The sequence below is a fragment of the Sebastes fasciatus genome, unplaced genomic scaffold, assembly GCF_043250625.1.
Source record: "Sebastes fasciatus isolate fSebFas1 unplaced genomic scaffold, fSebFas1.pri Scaffold_31, whole genome shotgun sequence".
Taxonomy (NCBI): Eukaryota; Metazoa; Chordata; class Actinopteri; order Perciformes; family Sebastidae; genus Sebastes; species Sebastes fasciatus.
In genome coordinates, this window is record NW_027428188.1 from 38,776 (window position 1) to 51,700 (window position 12,925).

A 12,925-nucleotide genomic window follows, 5' to 3' on the forward strand; every position below is an offset into this window, starting at 1 on the left:
ATGACATGTTATTATGACACGCTTCTGATGTTATTATGACATGTTATTATGACAAATTTCTGATGTTATTATGACATGTTATTATGACACGCTTCTGATGTTATTATGACATGTTATTATGACACGTTTCTGATGTTATTATGACACGCTTCTGATGTTATCATGACACGTTTCTGATGTTATTATGACACGTCATTATGACACGTTATGACACGTTTCTGATGTTGTTATGGCACGTTTCTGATGTTATTATGACACGTTTCTGATGTTATTATGACACGTTATTATGACACGTTTCTGATGTTATGACACGTTTCCAATGTTATTATGACACGTTTCTGATGTTATTATGACACGTTATTATGACACGTTATGACACGTTTCTGATGTTATTATGACACGTTATTATGACACGTTATGACGCGCTTCTGATGTTATTATGACATGTTATTATGACACGCTTCTGATGTTATTAGGACACGCTTCTGATGTTATGACACGTTATTATGACACGTTTCTGATGTTATTAGGACACGCTTCTGATGTTATGACACGTTATTATGACACGTTTCTGATGTTATGACACGTTTCCAATGTTATTATGACACGTTTCTGATGTTATTATGACACGTTATTATGACACGTTATGACACGTTTCCAATGTTATTATGACACGTTTCTGATGTTATTATGACACGTTATTATGACACGTTATGACACGCTTCTGATTTTATTATGACACGCTTCTGATGTCATTATGACACACTTCTGATGTTATTATGACACGTTATTTATGACACACTTCTGACGTTATTATGACACGTTTCTGATGTTATTAGGACACGCTTCTGATGTTATTATGACACGATATTATGACACGTTTCTGATGTTATGACACGTTTCTGATGTTATTATGACACGTTTCTGATATTATTATGACATGTTATTATGACACGCTTCTGATGTTATGACACATTTCTGATGTTATTATGACATGTTATTATGACACATTTCTGATGTTATTATGACATGTTATTATGACGCGCTTCTGATGTTATTATGACACGTTATGACACGTTTCTGATGTTATTATGACACGTTATTATGACACGTTATGACACGCTTCTGATGTTATTATGACACGCTTCTGATGTTATTATGACACGTTTCTGATGTTATGACACGTTTCTGATGTTATGACACGTTTCCAATGTTATTATGACACGTTTCTGATGTTATTATGACACGTTATGACACGTTTCTGATGTTATTATGACACGTTATTATGACACGTTTCTGATGTTATTATGACACGTTATGACACGTTTCTGATGTTATTATGACACGTTATTATGACACGTTATGACACGCTTCTGATGTTATTATGACACGCTTCTGATGTTGTTATGACACGTTATGACACGTTTCTGATGTTGTGACACGTTTCTGATGTTATTGTGACACGTTTCTGATGTTATTATGACACGTTTCTGATGTTGTTATGACACGTTTCTGATGTTATGACACGTTTCTGATGTTTTTATGACACGTTATTATGACACGTTTCTGATGTTGTTATGACACGTTATTATGACACGTTATGACACGTTTCTGATCTTATGACACGTTTCTGATGTTATTATGACACGTTATTATGACACGTTATGACACGTTTCTGGTGTTATGAACCGTTTCTGATGTTATTATGACACGTTTGCAATGTTATGACACGTTTCTGATGTTATTATGACACGTTATTATGACACATTATGACATGTTTCTGATGTTATTATGACACGTTTCTGATGTTATTATGACACGTTTCTGATGTTATGACACGTTATTATGACACGTTTCTGATGTTATGACACGTTTCTGATGTTATTATGACACGTTATTATGACACGTTTCTGATGTTATTATGACACGTTATTATGACACGTTTCTGATGTTATTACGACACGTTATTACGACACGTTTCTGATGTTATTATGACATTTTATGGCACGCTTCTGATGTTATTTTGACATGTTATTATGACACGCTTCTGATGTTATTATGACATGTTATTATGACAAATTTCTGATGTTATTATGACATGTTATTATGACATGCTTCTGATGTTATTATGACATGTTATTATGACACGTTTCTGATGTCATAATGACACGCTTCTGATGTTATCATGACACGTTTCTGATGTTATTATGACACGTTATGAGACGTTTCTGATGTTATTATGACACGTTTCTGATGTTATGACACGTTATTATGACACGTTTCTGATGTTATGACACGTTTCCAATGTTATTATGACACGTTTCTGATGTTATTATGACACGTTATGACACGTTTCTGATGTTATTATGACACGTTATTATGACACGTTATGACACGCTTCTGATTTTATTATGACACGCTTCTGATGTTATTATGACACACTTCTGATGTTATTATGACACGTTATTTATGACACACTTCTGATGTTATTATGACACGTTATTATGACACGTTTCTGATGTTATTAGGACACACTTCTGATGTTATTATGACACGTTATGACACGTTTCTGATGTTATTATGACACGATATTATGACACGTTTCTGATGTTATGACACGTTTCTGATGTTATTATGACACGTTTCTGATGTTATTATGACATGTTATTATGACACGCTTCTGATGTTATGACACATTTCTGATGTTATTATGACACACTTCTGATGTTATTATGACATGTTATTATGACGCGCTTCTGATGTTATTATGACACGTTTCTGATGTTATTATGACACGTTATTATGACACGTTATGACACGCTTCTGATGTTATTATGACACGCTTCTGATGTTATTATGACACGTTATTATGACACGTTATGACACGTTTCTGATGTTATGACACGTTTCTGATGTTATTATGACACGTTTGCAATGTTATGACACGTTTCTGATGTTTATTATGACACGTTATTATGACACGTTATGACATGTTTCTGATGTTATTATGACACGTTTCTGATGTTATTATGACACGTTTCTGATGTTATTATGACACGTTATTATGACACGTTATGACACGCTTCTGATTTTATTATGACACGCTTCTGATGTTATTATGACACACTTCTGATGTTATTATGACAGGTTATTTATGACACACTTCTGATGTTATTATGACACGTTATTATGACACGTTTCTGATGTTATTAGGACACACTTCTGATGTTATTATGACACGTTATGACACGTTTCTGATGTTATTATGACACGATATTATGACACGTTTCTGATGTTATGACACGTTTCTGATGTTATTATGACACGTTTCTGATGTTATTATGACATGTTATTATGACACGCTTCTGATGTTATGACACATTTCTGATGTTATTATGACACACTTCTGATGTTATTATGACATGTTATTATGACGCGCTTCTGATGTTATTATGACACGTTTCTGATGTTATTATGACACGTTATTATGACACGTTATGACACGCTTCTGATGTTATTATGACACGCTTCTGATGTTATTATGACACGTTATTATGACACGTTATGACACGTTTCTGATGTTATGACACGTTTCTGATGTTATTATGACACGTTTGCAATGTTATGACACGTTTCTGATGTTTATTATGACACGTTATTATGACACGTTATGACATGTTTCTGATGTTATTATGACACGTTTCTGATGTTATTATGACACGTTTCTGATGTTATGACACGCTTTTGATGTTATCATGACACGTTTCTGATGTTATTATGACACGTTATTATGACACGTTATGACACGTTTCTGATTTTATTATGGCACGTTTCTGATGTTATGACACGTTATTATGACACGTTATGACACGTTTCTGATTTTATTATGGCACGTTTCTGATGTTATTATGACACGTTTCTGATGTTATTATGACACGTTATTATGACACGTTTCTGATGTTATGACACGTTTCCAATGTTATTATGACACGTTTCTGATGTTATTTTGACACGTTATTATGACACGTTGTGACACGTTTCTGATGTTATTATGACACGTTATTATGACACGTTATGACACGCTTCTGATGTTATTATGACACGCTTCTGATTTTATTATGACACGCTTCTGATGTTATTATGACACGTTATTATGACACGTTTCTGATGTTATTAGGACACGCTTCTGATGTTATGACACGATATTATGACACGTTTCTGATGTTATTATGACACGTTTCTGATGGTATTATGACACATTTCTGATGTTATTATGACATGTTATTATGACACATTTCTGATGTTATTATGACATGTTATGACACGTTTCTGATGTTATTATGACATGTTATCATGATACGCTTCTGATGTTATTATGACACATTTCTGATGTTATTATGACATGTTATGACACATTTCTGATGTTATTATGACATGTTATGAAAAGTTTCTGATGTTATTATGACATGTTATTATGACACGCTTCTGATGTTATTATGACATGTTATTATGACAAATTTCTGATGTTATTATGACATGTTATTATGACAGGCTTCTGATGTTATTATGACATGTTATTATGACACGTTTCTGATGTTATTATGACACGCTTCTGATGTTATCATGACACGTTTCTGATGTTATTATGACACGTCATTATGACACGTTATGACACGTTTCTGATGTTATTATGACATGTTATTATGACGCGTTTCTGATGTTATTATGACACGTTTCTGATGTTATTATGACACGTTATTATGACACGTTTCTGATGTTATTATGACACGTTATTATGACACGTTTCTGATGTTATTACGACACGTTATTACGACACGTTTCTGATGTTATTATGACACGTTATGACACGTTTCTGATGTTATTATGACACGTTTCTGATGTTATGACACGTTATTATGACACGTTTCTGATGTTATGACACGTTTCCAATGTTATTATGACACGTTTCTGATGTTATTATGACACGTTATTATGACACGTTATGACACGTTTCTGATGTTATTATGACACGTTATTATGACACGTTATTATGACACGTTATGACACGCTTCTGATTTTATTATGACACGCTTCTGATGTTATTATGACACACTTCTGATGTTATTATGACACGTTATGACACGTTTCTGATGTTATTATGACACGATATTATGACACGTTTCTGATGTTATGACACGTTTCTGATGTTATTATGACACGTTTCTGATGTTATTATGACATGTTATTATGACACGCTTCTGATGTTATGACACATTTCTGATGTTATTATGACACACTTCTGATGTTATTATGACATGTTATTATGACGCGCTTCTGATGTTATTATGACACGTTTCTGATGTTATTATGACACGTTATTATGACACGTTATGACACGTTTCTGATGTTATGACACGTTTCTGATGTTATTATGACACGTTTGCAATGTTATGACACGTTTCTGATGTTTATTATGACACGTTATTATGACACGTTATGACATGTTTCTGATGTTATTATGACACGTTTCTGATGTTATTATGACACGTTTCTGATGTTATGACACGCTTTTGATGTTATCATGACACGTTTCTGATGTTATTATGACACGTTATTATGACACGTTATGACACGTTTCTGATTTTATTATGGCACGTTTCTGATGTTATTATGACACGTCTCTGATGTTATTATGACACGTTATTATGACATGTTTCTGATGTTATGACACGTTTCCAATGTTATTATGACACGTTTCTGATATTATGACACGTTATTATGACACGTTGTGACACGTTTCTGATGTTATTATGACACGTTATTATGACACGTTATGACACGCTTCTGATGTTATTATGACACGCTTCTGATTTTATTATGACACGCTTCTGATGTTATTATGACACGTTATTATGACACGTTTCTGATGTTATTAGGACACGCTTCTGATGTTATGACACGTTATGACACGTTTCTGATGTTATTATGACACGATATTATGATACGTTTCTGATGTTATTATGACACGTTTCTGATGGTATTATGACACATTTCTGATGTTATTATGACATGTTATTATGACACATTTCTGATGTTATTATGACATGTTATGACACGTTTCTGATGTTATTATGACATGTTATCATGATACGCTTCTGATGTTATTATGACACATTTCTGATGTTATTATGACATGTTATGACACATTTCTGATGTTATTATGACATGTTATGACAAGTTTCTGATGTTATTATGACATGTTATTATGACACGCTTCTGATGTTATTATGACATGTTATTATGACAAATTTCTGATGTTATTATGACATGTTATTATGACACGCTTCTGATGTTATTATGACATGTTATTATGACACGTTTCTGATGTTATTATGACACGCTTCTGATGTTATCATGACACGTTTCTGATGTTATTATGACACGTCATTATGACACGTTATGACACGTTTCTGATGTTGTTATGGCACGTTTCTGATGTTATTATGACACGTTTCTGATGTTATTATGACACGTTATTATGACACGTTTCTGATGTTATGACACGTTTCCAATGTTATTATGACACGTTTCTGATGTTATTATGACACGTTATTATGACACGTTATTATGACACGTTATGACACGTTTCTGATGTTATTATGACACGTTATTATGACACGTTATGACACGCTTCTGATGTTATTATGACATGTTATTATGACACGCTTCTGATGTTATTATGACACGTTATTATGACACGTTTCTTATGTTATTAGGACACGCTTCTGATGTTATGACACGTTATTATGACACGTTTCTGATGTTATGACACGTTTCCAATGTTATTATGACACGTTTCTGATGTTATTATGACACGTTACTATGACACGTTATGACACGTTTCTGATGTTATTATGACACGTTATTATGACACGTTATGACACGCTTCTGATGTTATTATGACATGTTATTATGACACGCTTCTGATGTTATTATGACACGTTATTATGACACGTTTCTTATGTTATTAGGACACGCTTCTGATGTTATGACACGTTATTATGACACGTTTCTGATGTTATGACACGTTTCCAATGTTATTATGACACGTTTCTGATGTTATTATGACACGTTATTATGACACGTTATGACACGTTTCTGATGTTATTATGACACGTTATTATGACACGTTATGACACGCTTCTGATTTCATTATGACACGCTTCTGATGTTATTATGACACACTTCTGATGTTATTATGACACGTTATTTATGACACACTTCTGATGTTATTATGACACGTTATTATGACACGTTTCTGATGTTATTAGGACACGCTTCTGATGTTATTATGACACGTTATGACACATTTCTGATGTTATTATGACACGATATTATGACACGTTTCTGATGTTATGACACGTTTCTGATGTTATTATGACACGTTTCTGATGTTATTATGACACGTTTCTGATGTTATTATGACACGTTTCTGATGTTGTTATGACACGTTTCTGATGTTATTATGACACGTTATTATGACACGTTTCTGATGTTGTTATGACACGTTATTATGTCACGTTATGACACGTTTCTGATGTTATGACACGTTTCTGATGTTATTATGACACGTTTGCAATGTTATGACACGTTTCTGATGTTATTATGACACGTTATTATGACACATTATGACATGTTTCTGATGTTATTATGACACGTTTCTGATATTATGACACGTTTCTGATGTTATGACACGTTATTATGACACGTTTCTGATGTTATTATGACATGTTATGACACGCTTCTGATGTTATTTTGACATGTTATTATGACACGATTCTGATGTTATTATGACATGTTATTATGACAAATTTCTGATGTTATTATGACATGTTATTATGACACGCTTCTGATGTTATGACATGTTATTATGACACGTTTCTGATGTTATAATGACACGCTTCTGATGTTATTATGACACGTTATGACACGTTTCTGATGTTATTATGACACGTTTCTGATGTTATGACACGTTATTATGACACGTTTCTGATGTTATGACACGTTTCCAATGTTATTATGACACGTTTCTGATGTTATTATGACACGTTATTATGACACGTTATGACACGTTTCTGATGTTATTATGACACGTTATTATGACACGTTATGACACGCTTCTGATTTTATTATGACACGCTTCTGATGTTATTATGACACACTTCTGATGTTATTTTGACAAGTTATTTATGACACACTTCTGATGTTATTATGACACGTTATTATGACACGTTTCTGATGTTATTAGGACACGCTTCTGATGTTATTATGACACGTTATGACACGTTTCTGATGTTATTATGACACGATATTATGACACGTTTCTGATGTTATGACACGTTTCTGATGTTATTATGACACGTTTCTGATGTTATTATGACATGTTATTATGACACGCTTCTGATGTTATGACACATTTCTGATGTTATTATGACATGTTATTATGACACATTTCTGATGTTATTATGACATGTTATTATGACGCGCTTCTGATGTTATTATGACACGTTATGACACGTTTCTGATGTTATTATGACACGTTATTATGACACGTTATGACACGCTTCTGATGTTATTATGACACGCTTCTGATGTTATTATGACACGTTTCTGATGTTATGACACGTTTCTGATGTTATGACACGTTTCCAATGTTATTATGACACGTTTCTGATGTTATTATGACACGTTATGACACGTTTCTGATGTTATTATGACACGTTATTATGACACGTTTCTGATGTTATGATGACACGTTATGACACGTTTCTGATGTTATTATGACACGTTATTATGACACGTTATGACACGCTTCTGATGTTATTATGACACGCTTCTGATGTTGTTATGACACGTTATGACATGTTTCTGATGTTATGACACGTTTCTGATGTTATTATGACACGTTTCTGATGTTATTATGACACGTTTCTGATGTTGTTATGACACGTTTCTGATGTTGTTATGACACGTTTCTGATGTTTTTATGACACGTTATTATGACACGTTTCTGATGTTGTTATGACACGTTATTATGACACGTTATGACACGTTTCTGATCTTATGACACGTTTCTGATGTTATTATGACACGTTATTATGACACGTTATGACACGTTTCTGGTGTTATGACACGTTTCTGATGTTATTATGACACGTTTGCAATGTTATGACACGTTTCTGATGTTATTTTGACACGTTATTATGACACATTATGACATGTTTCTGATGTTATTATGACACGTTTCTGATGTTATTATGACACGTTTCTGATGTTATGACACGTTATTATGACACGTTTCTGATGTTATGACACGTTTCTGATGTTATTATGACACGTTATTATGACACGTTTCTGATGTTATTATGACACGTTATTATGACACGTTTCTGATGTTATTACGACACGTTATTACGACACGTTTCTGATGTTATTATGACACGTTATTATGACACGTTTCTGATGTTGTTATGACACGTTATTATGTCACGTTATGACACGTTTCTGATGTTATGACACGTTTCTGATGTTATTATGACACGTTTGCAATGTTATGACACGTTTCTGATGTTATTATGACACGTTATTATGACACATTATGACATGTTTCTGATGTTATTATGACACGTTTCTGATATTATGACACGTTTCTGATGTTATGACACGTTATTATGACACGTTTCTGATGTTATTATGACATGTTATGACACGCTTCTGATGTTATTTTGACATGTTATTATGACACGATTCTGATGTTATTATGACATGTTATTATGACAAATTTCTGATGTTATTATGACATGTTATTATGACACGCTTCTGATGTTATGACATGTTATTATGACACGTTTCTGATGTTATAATGACACGCTTCTGATGTTATTATGACACGTTATGACACGTTTCTGATGTTATTATGACACGTTTCTGATGTTATGACACGTTATTATGACACGTTTCTGATGTTATGACACGTTTCCAATGTTATTATGACACGTTTCTGATGTTATTATGACACGTTATTATGACACGTTATGACACGTTTCTGATGTTATTATGACACGTTATTATGACACGTTATGACACGCTTCTGATTTTATTATGACACGCTTCTGATGTTATTATGACACACTTCTGATGTTATTTTGACAAGTTATTTATGACACACTTCTGATGTTATTATGACACGTTATTATGACACGTTTCTGATGTTATTAGGACACGCTTCTGATGTTATTATGACACGTTATGACACGTTTCTGATGTTATTATGACACGATATTATGACACGTTTCTGATGTTATGACACGTTTCTGATGTTATTATGACACGTTTCTGATGTTATTATGACATGTTATTATGACACGCTTCTGATGTTATGACACATTTCTGATGTTATTATGACATGTTATTATGACACATTTCTGATGTTATTATGACATGTTATTATGACGCGCTTCTGATGTTATTATGACACGTTATGACACGTTTCTGATGTTATTATGACACGTTATTATGACACGTTATGACACGCTTCTGATGTTATTATGACACGCTTCTGATGTTATTATGACACGTTTCTGATGTTATGACACGTTTCTGATGTTATGACACGTTTCCAATGTTATTATGACACGTTTCTGATGTTATTATGACACGTTATGACACGTTTCTGATGTTATTATGACACGTTATTATGACACGTTTCTGATGTTATGATGACACGTTATGACACGTTTCTGATGTTATTATGACACGTTATTATGACACGTTATGACACGCTTCTGATGTTATTATGACACGCTTCTGATGTTGTTATGACACGTTATGACATGTTTCTGATGTTATGACACGTTTCTGATGTTATTATGACACGTTTCTGATGTTATTATGACACGTTTCTGATGTTGTTATGACACGTTTCTGATGTTGTTATGACACGTTTCTGATGTTTTTATGACACGTTATTATGACACGTTTCTGATGTTGTTATGACACGTTATTATGACACGTTATGACACGTTTCTGATCTTATGACACGTTTCTGATGTTATTATGACACGTTATTATGACACGTTATGACACGTTTCTGGTGTTATGACACGTTTCTGATGTTATTATGACACGTTTGCAATGTTATGACACGTTTCTGATGTTATTTTGACACGTTATTATGACACATTATGACATGTTTCTGATGTTATTATGACACGTTTCTGATGTTATTATGACACGTTTCTGATGTTATGACACGTTATTATGACACGTTTCTGATGTTATGACACGTTTCTGATGTTATTATGACACGTTATTATGACACGTTTCTGATGTTATTATGACACGTTATTATGACACGTTTCTGATGTTATTACGACACGTTATTACGACACGTTTCTGATGTTATTATGACATGTTATGGCACGCTTCTGATGTTATTTTGACATGTTATTATGACACGCTTCTGATGTTATTATGACATGTTATTATGACAAATTTCTGATGTTATTATGACATGTTATTATGACATGCTTCTGATGTTATTATGACATGTTATTATGACACGTTTCTGATGTTATAATGACACGCTTCTGATGTTATCATGACACGTTTCTGATGTTATTATGACACGTTATGACACGTTTCTAATGTTATTATGACACGTTTCTGATGTTATGACACGTTATTATGACACGTTTCTGATGTTATGACACGTTTCCAATGTTATTATGACACGTTTCTGATGTTATTATGACACGTTATTATGACACGTTATGACACGTTTCTGATGTTATTATGACACGTTATTATGACACGTTATGACACGCTTCTGATTTTATTATGACACGCTTCTGATGTTATTATGACACACTTCTGATGTTATTATGACACGTTATTTATGACACACTTCTGATGTTATTATGACACGTTATTATGACACGTTTCTGATGTTATTAGGACACACTTCTGATGTTATTATGACACGTTATGACACGTTTCTGATGTTATTATGACACGATATTATGACACGTTTCTGATGTTATGACACGTTTCTGATGTTATTATGACACGTTTCTGATGTTATTATGACATGTTATTATGACACGCTTCTGATGTTATGACACATTTCTGATGTTATTATGACACACTTCTGATGTTATTATGACATGTTATTATGACGCGCTTCTGATGTTATTATGACACGTTTCTGATGTTATTATGACACGTTATTATGACACGTTATGACACGCTTCTGATGTTATTATGACACGCTTCTGATGTTATTATGACACGTTATTATGACACGTTATGACACGTTTCTGATGTTATGACACGTTTCTGATGTTATTATGACACGTTTGCAATGTTATGACACGTTTCTGATGTTTATTATGACACGTTATTATGACACATTATGACATGTTTCTGATGTTATTATGACACGTTTCTGATGTTATTATGACACGTTTCTGATGTTATGACACGCTTTTGATGTTATCATGACACGTTTCTGATGTTATTATGACACGTTATTATGACACGTTATGACACGTTTCTGATTTTATTATGGCACGTTTCTGATGTTATTATGACACGTTTCTGATGTTATTATGACACGTTATTATGACATGTTTCTGATGTTATGACACGTTTCCAATGTTATTATGACACGTTTCTGATGTTATAATGACACGCTTCTGATGTTATTATGACACGTTATGACACGTTTCTGATGTTATTATGACACGTTTCTGATGTTATGACACGTTATTATGACACGTTTCTGATGTTATGACACGTTTCCAATGTTATTATGACACGTTTCTGATGTTATTATGACACGTTATTATGACACGTTATGACACGT